The sequence below is a fragment of the Bufo bufo genome, chromosome 1 (genome assembly GCF_905171765.1).
Source record: "Bufo bufo chromosome 1, aBufBuf1.1, whole genome shotgun sequence".
NCBI lineage: Eukaryota > Metazoa > Chordata > Amphibia > Anura > Bufonidae > Bufo > Bufo bufo.
The window spans coordinates 160,962,010-160,973,361 of NC_053389.1; positions in this window are offsets into that span (position 1 = coordinate 160,962,010).

Consider the following 11,352-nt stretch of genomic DNA (forward strand, 5'->3'; position numbering starts at 1 on the left):
CATTGCTGTGCTGATGCTGACATTGCTGTGCTGATGCTGACATTGCTGTGCTGATGCGGACATTGCTGTGCTGATGGGGACATTGCTGTGCTGATGGGGACATTGCTGTGCTGATGGGGACATTGCTGTGCTGATGGGGACATTGTTGTGCTGATGCTGACATTGCTGTGCTGATGCTGACATTGCTGTGCTGATGGGGACATTGCTGTGCTGATGGGGACATTGCTGTGCTGATGGGGACATTGCTGTGCTGATGCTGACATTGCTGTGCTGATGGGGACATTGCTGTGCTGATGGGGACATTGCTGTGCTGATGGGGACATTGCTGTGCTGATGGGGACATTGCTGTGCTGATGGGGACATTGCTGTGCTGATGGGGACATTGTTGTGCTGATGCTGACATTGCTGTGCTGATGCTGACATTGCTGTGCTGATGCTGACATTGCTGTGCTGATGCTGACATTGCTGTGCTGATGGGGACATTGCTGTGCTGATGGGGACATTGCTGTGCTGATGGGGACATTGCTGTGCTGATGGGGACATTGCTGTGCTGATGGGGACATTGCTGTGCTGATGGGGACATTTTTGTGCTGATGGGGACACCGCTGATAGGGACACGGGTGTCTTTGCGTTGTTTTGCTAAAGTTTTTTCTCTTTTGTTCTCAGTCATATCATGCTGATTACAAAAACGATCCATGTAAAATATATACATTTAATTTAACCTCCTCAGGACCGCCGTACGCAGGATTGCGTCTTTGCGGCGGTCCTGTTGTTCTGGGTGGACGCGCCGGTGCGTCCTCTCGCGAGACGCGAGATTTCCTGTGAACGCGCGCACACAGGCGCGCGCGTTCACAGGATCGGAAGGTAAGCGAGTGGATCTCCAGCCTGCCAGCGGCGATCGTTCGCTGGCAGGCTGGAGATGTGATTTTTTTAACCCCTAACAGGTATATTAGACGCTGTTTTGATAACAGCGTCTAATATACCTGCTACCTGGTCCTCTGGTGGTCCCCTTTGTTTGGATCGACCACCAGAGGACACAGGCAGCTCAGTAATATGTTGCACCAAGCACCACTACACTACACCCCCCCCCCGTCACTTATTAACCCCTTATCAGCCCTTGATCACCCCTGATCACTCCATAAAGACTCCCTGATCACCCCCCTGTCATTGATTACCCCCCTGTCATTGATCAACCCCCTGTAAAGCTCCATTCAGATGTCCGCATGATTTTTACGGATCCACTGATAGACTGATCGGATCCGTAAAAATCATACGGACGTCTGAATGCAGCCTTACAGGGGCGTGATCAATGACTGTGGTGATCACCCCATATAGACTCCCTGATCACCCCCCTGTCATTGATTACCCCCCTGTCATTGATCACCCCCCTGTAAAGCTCCATTCAGATGTCCGCATGATTTTTACGGATCCACTGATAGACTGATCGGATCCGTAAAAATCATACGGACGTCTGAATGGAGCCTTACAGGGGAGTGATCAATGACTGTGGTGATCACCCCATATAGACTCCCTGATCACCCCCCTGTCATTGATTACCCCCCTGTCATTGATCACCCCCCTGTAAAGCTCCATTCAGATGTCCGCATGATTTTTACGGATCCACTGATAGACTGATCGGATCCGTAAGAATCATACGGACGTCTGAATGCAGCCTTACAGGGGGGTGATCAATGACAGTTGGGTGATCACCCCATATAGACTCCCTGATCACCCCCCTGTCATTGATCACCCCCCTGTCATTGATCCCCCCCCCCCTGTAAGGCTGCATTCAGTCTTTTTTTTGGCCCAAGTTAGCGGAATTTATTTTTTTTTCTTACAAAGTCACATATTCCACTAACTTGTGACAAAAAATAAAATCTCACATGAACTCACCCTACCCCTCACGGAATCCAAATGCGTAAAATTTTTTAGACATTTATATTCCAGACTTCTTCTCACGCTTTAGGGCCCCTAGAATGCCAGGGCAGTATAAATACCCCACATGTGACCCCATTTTGGAAAGAAGACACCCCCAGGTATTCCGTGAGGGGCATATTGAGTCCATGAAAGATTGAAATTTTTGTCCCAAGTTAGCGGAACGGGAGACTCTGTGAGAAAAAAATAAAAAATATCAATTTCCGCTAACTTGTGCCAAAAAAAAAAATTTTCTATGAACTCGCCATGCCCCTCATTGAATACCTTGGGGTGTCTTCTTTCCAAAATGGGGTCACATGTGGGGTATTTATACTGCCCTGGCATTCTAGGGGCCCCAAAGCGTGAGAAGAAGTCTGGTATCCAAATGTCTAAAAATGCCCTCCTAAAAGGAATTTGGGCCCCTTTGCGCATCTAGGCTGCAAAAAAGTGTCACACATCTGGTGACGCCGTACTCAGGAGAAGTTGGGCAATGTGTTTTGGGGTGTCATTTTACATATACCCATGCTGGGTGAGATAAATATCTTGGTCAAATGCCAACTTTGTATAAAAAAATGGAAAAAGTTGTCTTTTGCCAAGATATTTCTCTCACCCAGCATGGGTATATGTAAAAAGACACCCCAAAACACATTCCCCAACGTCTCCTGAATACGGCGATACCAGATGTGTGACACTTTTTTGCAGCCTAGGTGGGCAAAGGGGCCCACATTCCAAAGAGCACCTTTCGGATTTCACTGGTCATTTACCTACTTACCACACATTAGGGCCCCTGGAAAATGCCAGGGCAGTATAACTACCCCACAAGTGACCCCATTTTGGAAAGAAGACACCCCAAGGTATTCCGTGAGGGGCATGGCGAGTTCCTAGAATTTTTTATTTTTTGTCACAAGTTAGTGGAAAATGATGATTTTTTTTTTTATTTATTTTTTTCATACAAAGTCTCATATTCCACTAACTTGTGACAAAAAATAAAAACTTCCATGAACTCACTATGCCCATCAGCGAATACCTTGGGGTCTCTTCTTTCCAAAATGGGGTCACTTGTGGGGTAGTTATACTGCCCTGGCATTCTAGGGGCCCAAATGTGTGGTAAGGAGTTTGAAATCAAATTCTGTAAAAAATGACGAGTGAAATCCGAAAGGTGCTCTTTGGAATATGGGCCCCTTTGCCCACCTAGGCTGCAAAAAAGTGTCACACATCTGGTATCTCCGTACTCAGGAGAAGGTGGGGAATGTGTTTTGGGGTGTCATTTTACATATACCCATGCTGGGTGAGAGAAATATCTTGGCAAAAGACAACTTTTCCCATTTTTTTATACAAAGTTGGCATTTGACCAAGATATTTATCTCACCCAGCATGGGTATATGTAAAAAGACACCCCAAAACACATTCCCCAACTTCTACTGAATACGGAGATACCAGATGTGTGACACTTTTTTGCAGCCTAGGTGGGCAAAGGGGCCCACATTCCAAAGAGCACCTTTCGGATTTCACTCGTCATTTTTTACAGAATTTGATTTCAAACTCCTTACCACACATTTGGGCCCCTAGAATGCCAGGGCAGTATAACTACCCCACAAGTGACCCCATTTTGGAAAGAAGAGACCCCAAGGTATTCGCTGATGGGCATAGTGAGTTCATAGAACTTTTTATTTTTTGTCACAAGTTAGTGGAATATGAGACTTTGTAAGAAAAAAAAAAAAAAAAAAAAAATCATCATTTTCCGCTAACTTGTGACAAAAAATAAAAAGTTCTATGAACTCACTATGCCCATCAGCGAATACCTTAGGGTGTGTACTTTCAGAAATGGGGTCATTTGTGGGGTGTTTGTACTGTCTGGGCATTGTAGAACCTCAGGAAACATGACAGGTGCTCAGAAAGTCAGAGCTGCTTCAAAAAGCGGAAATTCACATTTTTGTACCATAGTTTGTAAACGCTATAACTTTTACCCAAACCATTTTTTTTTTACCCAAACATTTTTTTTTTATCAAAGACATGTAGAACAATAAATTTAGAGCAAAATTTATATATGGATGTCGTTTTTTTTTGCAAAATTTTACAACTGAAAGTGAAAAATGTCATTTTTTTGCAAAAAAATCGTTAAATTTCGATTAATAACAAAAAAAGTAAAAATGTCAGCAGCAATGAAATACCACCAAATGAAAGCTCTATTAGTGAGAAGAAAAGGAGGTAAAATTCATTTGGGTGGTAAGTTGCATGACCGAGCAATAAACGGTGAAAGTAGTGTAGGTCAGAAGTGTAAAAAGTGGCCTGGTCTTTCAGGGTGTTTAAGCACTGGGGGCTGAGGTGGTTAATACATAACTGATTTTTTTTTCCGGCCCCCGAATACTTGTAAAATCTTCAATGTGGCCCTCCTGTTGAAAAGTTTGGAGACCCCTGGTCTAGGACGCACTGACATCCTAGATTCTAGAAGATTCAGTTTAGGCCTCCTGCACATGACCGTATGGCTTTTTCAGTGTTTTGCGGTCCGTTTTTCATGGATCTGTTGTTCCGTTTTTCCGTATGGCATATACAGTATACAGTAATTACATAGAAAAAATTGGGCTGGGCATAACATTTTCAATGCATGGTTCCGCAAAAACGGAACGGATATGGAAGACATACGGAGTACATTTCTTATGTGTTCCATTTTTTTAGCGGACCCATTGACTTGAATAGAGCCACGGAACGTGATTTGCGGGCATTAATAGGACATGTTCTATCTTTCAACGGAACGGAAATACGGAAAAGGAATGCATACAGAGTACATTCCTTTTTTTTGCGGAACCATTGAAATCAATGGTTCCACATACGGACCGTATACGGAACGCAAAAAACGGCCCGTAAACGGAAAAAGAAACGGTTGTGTGCAGGAGGCCTTACACACAGTCTCTTGCAAGATGTCTGCTCTGCTGCTTCCTTTTTCTTGCTTCTGCAACTCAGCGCCACCTCCCATGAATATGCAAAAGCTTGCAGTCTGTTAGCAGTGTGGAGAAACAGCGACCTCTTGTGGTCCAAACTCAGATTGACAATTATACACAAAGAGTGAACAATGAGAGCTGTTTCACAATCTCATGATAACTTCAGAAATTAATTTCTACTGTTAAAAACCTTTTACCGAACTCTGTTTCGGTTCCAAGTGGTACCTTGGAACCAAACCAGAGTTCCGTAAATGTTTTTTTTACAGTAGAAATTAATTTCTGAAGTTATACAACATGGATGCTCAAGCCGTTAGCTGGCCATCCGTAAAAACAGCCGGCCTCCTGTAAAGACAGCAAAAGAACAATATATTGGTTGAATACAGAGGTGCTAGCACTCACACTGTCTTGTAATGAGACACAATATTTCAAATATAATAATTGTAATTTAAAGGGGTTATCCCAAGACTAAGGCTACTTTCACACTGGCATTTCTGGGTCCGCTTGTGAGATCCATTTAAGGGCTCTCACAAGCGGCCCCAAACGGATCAGTTCAGCCCCAATGCATTCTGAATGGATAAGGATCTGCTCAGAATGCATCAGTTGGGCTGCATTCGGTCACCGTTTTGCTTTGGATGCAGACACCAAAACGCAGCTTGCAGCGTTTTAGTGCCCGCCTGACAATGCGGAGCCAAACGTATCCGTCCGGAAACACAATTGAAGTCAATGGGGACGGATCCATTTGTACTGGCTCCGCTTTAAAACGTTCAGGTCTCTGCGCATGCCCAGTAATTTTCTTTCCCTCCCAGCATCGTTGGCCATCTTGCTGAACACTGAAAGTTTGTCTGTTGTCTGTCTTTATTTTTTTCTATCTGTTCTATATCTGTTCTATCTATCTATCACTTGGGGGTGGGCTGGCATGGGAGGGGTCTGGCACTGGGGAAGCTACTGGCACTGGGGGTGGCTGGCTTTGTGGGGGCTGCTGGCACTGGGGTGGGAGGGGCTGCTGGCACTGAGGGGGGCTGCTGGCTCTGGCTGCTGGCACTGTGGTGGGGGGATGCTGGCACTGGCTGCTGGCACTAGGGGGGGTTGCTGGCTCTGTGTTGGCTGCTGGCACTAGGGGGGGGGCTGCTATCTCTGACGGTGGCTGCTGGCTCTGGCTGCTGGCACTAAGGGGGGCTCTGGCGGTGGCTGCTGGCACTGGGGGGGCTGCTGGCACTAGGGGGGGTTGCTGGCTCTGGCGGTTGCTGCTGGCACTGTGGGAGGCTGCTGGCACTGTGGGGGGCTGCTGGCACTGGGGGAGCTGCTGGCTCTGGCGGTGGCTGCTGGCACTGTGGGGGGCTTCTGGCACTAGGGGGGTGGCTGGCACTGGGGGAGCTGCTGGCCCTGGGGGGTCTGCTGTCACTAGGTGGGTTGCTGGCAGTGGCTGCTGGCACTGTGTGGGACTGCTGGCTCTGGGGGGGGCTGATGGCATTTGGGGGGATGATAGCATCTGTGGGATTAATTTTTTTTTTTTTTTATTAGCTTCGTCAAAAAATTTAACTAAAGAGAAAGTTCTGTGGTTGGCAAGCACCAATTTATCTTCTATAAAGTAAGTATTTAAAAAAAAAAAATTGGTGATATCTCTGTAAACCGTGCTCTAAACATGTTCTTTTAATGTTATCTGTATTTTGTCTGGTATTATGTTGCGTACAAATGTCTTCACAGCAACCAATTGATTGGAGACACCCACCCAGAAGGCGTTGTCGTATTCAGAGGCCGGTAAGTATAAAATCAACGCTTGGAGTTTGTACTGTTTGATTCGTTGCATTAATCAGTATGTGCTTTTATTATAGGCTTGTTCATCATCATTTGCCGACTCTCCAGCTGTGGCTGGCTCACCAGTGGTGGTCTCGCCATCAGGGGAGGTAGACCAAGCCCGGACCAGGGCTGTCAAGAAGTATATTATATATATATATATATATATATATATATACACACAGTACAGACCAAAAGTTTGGACACACCTTCTCATTCAAAGAGTTTTCTTTATTTTCATGACTATGAAAATTGTAGATTCACACTGAAGGCATCAAAACTATGAATTAACACGTGTGGAATTATATACATAACAAACAAGTGTGAAACAACTGAAAATATGTCATATTCTAGGTTCTTCAAAGTAGCCACCTTTTGCTTTGATTACTGCTTTGCATACTCTTGGCATTCTCTTGATGAGCTTCAAGAGGTAGTCCCCTGAAATGGTTTTCACTTCACAGGTGTGCCCTGTCAGGTTTAATAAGTGGGATTTCTTGCCTTATAAATGGGGTTGGGACCTTCAGTTGCGTTGAGGAGAAGTCAGGTGGATACACAGCTGATAGTCCTACTGAATAGACTGTTAGAATGTGTATTATGGCAAGAAAAAAGCAGCTAAGTAAAGAAAAACGAGTGGCCATCATTACTTTAAGAAATGAAGGTCAGTCAGTCAGCCGAAAAATTGGGAAAACTTTGAAAGTAAGGGCTATTTGACCATGAAGAAGAGTGATGGGGTGCTGCGCCAGATGACCTGGCCTCCACAGTCACCGGACCTGAACCCAATCGAGATGGTTTGGGGTGAGCTGGACCGCAGAGTGAAGGCAAAAGGGCCCACAAGTGCTAAGCATCTCTGGGAACTCCTTCAAGACTGTTGGAAGACCATTTCAGGGGACTACCTCTTGAAGCTCATCAAGAGAATGCCAAGAGTGTGATTCAAAGCAAAAGGTGGCTACTTTGAAGAACCTAAAATATAACATATTTTCAGTTGTTTCACACTTGTTTGTTATGTATATAATTCCACATGTGTTAATTCATAGTTTTGATGCCTTCATAGTCATGAAAATAAAGAAAACTCTTTGAATGAGAAGGTGTGTCCAAACTTTTGGTCTGTACTGTATATATATAGAAAAAGGGAAAAAGTGGCAGCACCGTCCCTGGTGAAAGCAAAAGGGTGCAGCTGGCCCAATATGGATAAAAGCCAATCCAACAAATACAGGACAAAAAAGGATGGGCAGCACTCCAAGAAGTATAAAATGACAAAAATACTTTATTTACCCAAGCAGGACATGCAACTTTTTGGCTCTATATAGGAGCCTTTTCTCAAGCTTGAGCTTTATTTTTTAAATACATTATGGTTAAACCATTTTTTGTTTTTGTTTTAGCAACCTGCACCTAGAGCCGCCTGCCACGATCCCCCAGAGTTAATGGGAGTGTGCGTGGCGGTCGTAGACGTGCAAGTCTTGATTAAGTAGTTGTAATTTGCATTTTTTGGGGGGATTTTCAGTTAATTTTGTATTTCTTTTTCTTTCAGGGTTCCAGAGGCTCCACCATCCAACTGGTGGAGGCGCGTCCATCTTTATGGGACCACTCCGACCGCCACCACGCTAATCATCATCACACCCAGCGGCTCTGGAGGGACATATGTTCAGATTTTTTGAGACCTGGGGGGATCTTATTGCGGCGGCTCAGAAGAAATGTGGTAAGTACAGCAATACGTATTTTACTACATTAATATTGTTGTTAACCTTACATCATGCAAATTTAAATTTTTATGTTTTTTTCAACAGTCAAACAGGTTACCACGCGTTGGCGATCTATCCGGAACCGCTTCAGGAGGGACTCTAACAAGAAGGTTGAGGCTCCGAGTGGCTCCGGAGCAACCTCAGGGCCTACATACATCTATACGGCGGCCCTGGGGTTCCTGCGACGTACAATGGCACCAAGAAGGTAATTTTTTTTTTTAAAGGAAACCTGTCACCAGGATATTGTGCATAGAGCTGGGGACATGGGCTGCTAGATGGCCGCTAGCACATCTGCAATACCCAGTCCCCATAGCTCTCTGTGCTTTTATTGTGTTAAAAAACCGTTTTGATCAATATGCAAATGACCTGATATGTGTCCTGTGTCCGGAGATGAGTCCAGCGGAAAGGAGCCCAGCACCGCCCCGCGTCCTCCGAATCTCCTCCTTGCTGGCTGACGTCACAGAGCTGGAGCGCCGAAATCTTGCGATGCGCGAGCTAGCGCATGCGCAGTGTTGGCATCATGTTCATTCCCTGTGCTGGCATCAGCACAGGGAACGAACTACGCATGCGCTAGCTTGCGCATCGCGAGATTTCGGCGCTCCAGCTCTGTGACGTCAGCCAGCAAGGAGGAGATTCGGAGGACGCGGGGCGGTGCTGGGCTCCTTTACGCTGGACTAATCTCCGGATACAGGACTCATATCAGGTCATTTGCATATTGATCAAAACGTTTTTTTAACACAATAAAAACACAGAGAGCTATGGGGACTGGGTATTGCAGATGTGCTAGCGGCCATCTAGCAGCCCATGTCCCCAGTTCTATGCACAAAATCCTGGTGACAAGTTTCCTTTAAGGACTGTAAAAAGAATTTATTTAAGGCCTCTTTCACACTTGCGTTGTCCGGATCCGGCGTGCACTCCACTTGCCGGAATTACACGCCGGATCCGGAAAAACGCAAGTGTACTGAAAGCATTTGAAGACGGAACCGTCTTCCAAATGCGTTCAGTGTTACTATGGCACCCAGGACGCTATTAAAGTCCTGGTTGCCATAGTAGTAGTGGGGAGCGGGGGAGCGGTATACTTACAGTCCGTGCGGCTCCCGGGGCGCTCCAGAATGACGTCAGAGCGCCCCATGCGCATGGATGACGTGATCCATGTGATCACATGATCCATGAGCTTGGGGCGCCCTGACGTCACTCTGGAGCGCCCGGGGAGCCGCACGGAAGGTAAGTACACTGCTCCCCCGCTCCCCGCTACACTTTACCATGGCTGCCAGGACTTTAGCGTCCCGGCAGCCATGGTAACCACTCTGAAAAAGCGAAATGTCGGATGCGGCAATGCGCCGAAACGACGTTTAGCTTAAGGCCGGATCCGGATCAATGCCTTTCAATGGGCATTAATTCCGGATCCAGCCTTGCGGCAAGTGTTCCGGATTTTTGGCCGGAGCAAAAAGCGCAGCATGCTGCGGTATTTTCTCCGGCCAAAAAACGTTCCGTTCCGGAACTGAAGACATCCTGATGCATCCTGAACGGATTTCTCTCCATTCAGAATGCATTAGGATAATCCTGATCAGGATTCTTCCGGCATAGAGCCCCGACGACGGAACTCTATGCCGGAAGACAAGAACGCAAGTGTGAAAGAGCCCTTAAAGGGGCTGTCTGAGACAGCGGAGCATTTGGCTCCCCTGTTTTGGCCAGCCCCCTACAGTCAGAGGGACAACTGTTCTCTCCGTCTGAGTGTAGGGAGCTTTTTGAGACAGCGGAGCGTTTGGCTCCCCTGTTTTAGCCAACCCCCTATGGTATAAGGTAGCCATAGCATAGAACATGGATGCTGTATTTAAAGGACAATTCTTTACTTAAATTATTTTTTTTTTCTACAGAACTACCAGCACTCAGGATCCTGAACAACCTCTTGATGCGGAACTGGAACGGATCACCACCGCCAGCCCTCCTGTCCCTCATGAATCGGCTCAGGACAATCCGGGTCCCCTACCGGATCTCTCTGCTCAACAGAGGCTCTTATGTTTCCGGCCAAATTTGAGAGCCCTAGTGAGCAGGCAGAGATCCGGTAGGCCAAATCAAAATGATTATGTGGACCTTGTAGGGGTCGTTTCCGACGCTCTGGAAGGTTTTGCCAAACATCAAAAGGTATTTAGTGCTGACTTGATTCGCCGCTGGGAGGGGGCGGAGTCGGCGATTCAACGCAGCTCTAACTACCATTATGGGCTAAGCATAATCAATTTGATGGACTCCATGACGCCCGAGCAGTTGCATGAGTTTAAGATCATGCTAGAGAACGGGTCATGGGAAATTATGCACCGCCCCAACCCCATCCCACACCTACCCCCCGTACCAGTGCCCATTACCGCCAACCTTCCCATTCCCACCCCTCCGAGCATGTGTTCCCTTCTGTCTCTTATTCTACTTCTTCTCCCCACTATTTTCCTCCCACTTCGTTCCAAACTCCCTCCACCTCTACACATGCTCGGGTCCCCTCCTCCTCAGACCCTTCCATTCTCCACACCCCACAATTTTGCCCTGCATCCTTTCCTGTGGAGGCATGTCAACCATCTCTCACCAAGAGCGCCTTTCTATAGGGCAGCAGGGAAAGCACTTGTACGCCCTCTTGTGGCAAGACCCAGTGTCTACACCTGTAATGATTCACACATCTGCCTGAGATATAACTGCATGCCAAGTATTGCAGCAATCCCACTATTTTTTTTGTGAATGTATATAGATATATACACACACTATAAATATATATATATATATATATATATATATATATATATATATACACACACACACACAGTACAGACCAAAAGTTTGGACACACCTCATTCAAAGAGTTTTCTTTATTTTCATGACTATAAAGTCATCAAAACTATGACTTAACACATGTGGAATTATATACATAACAAACAAGTGTGAAACAACAGAAAATATGTCATATTCTAGGTTCTTCAAAG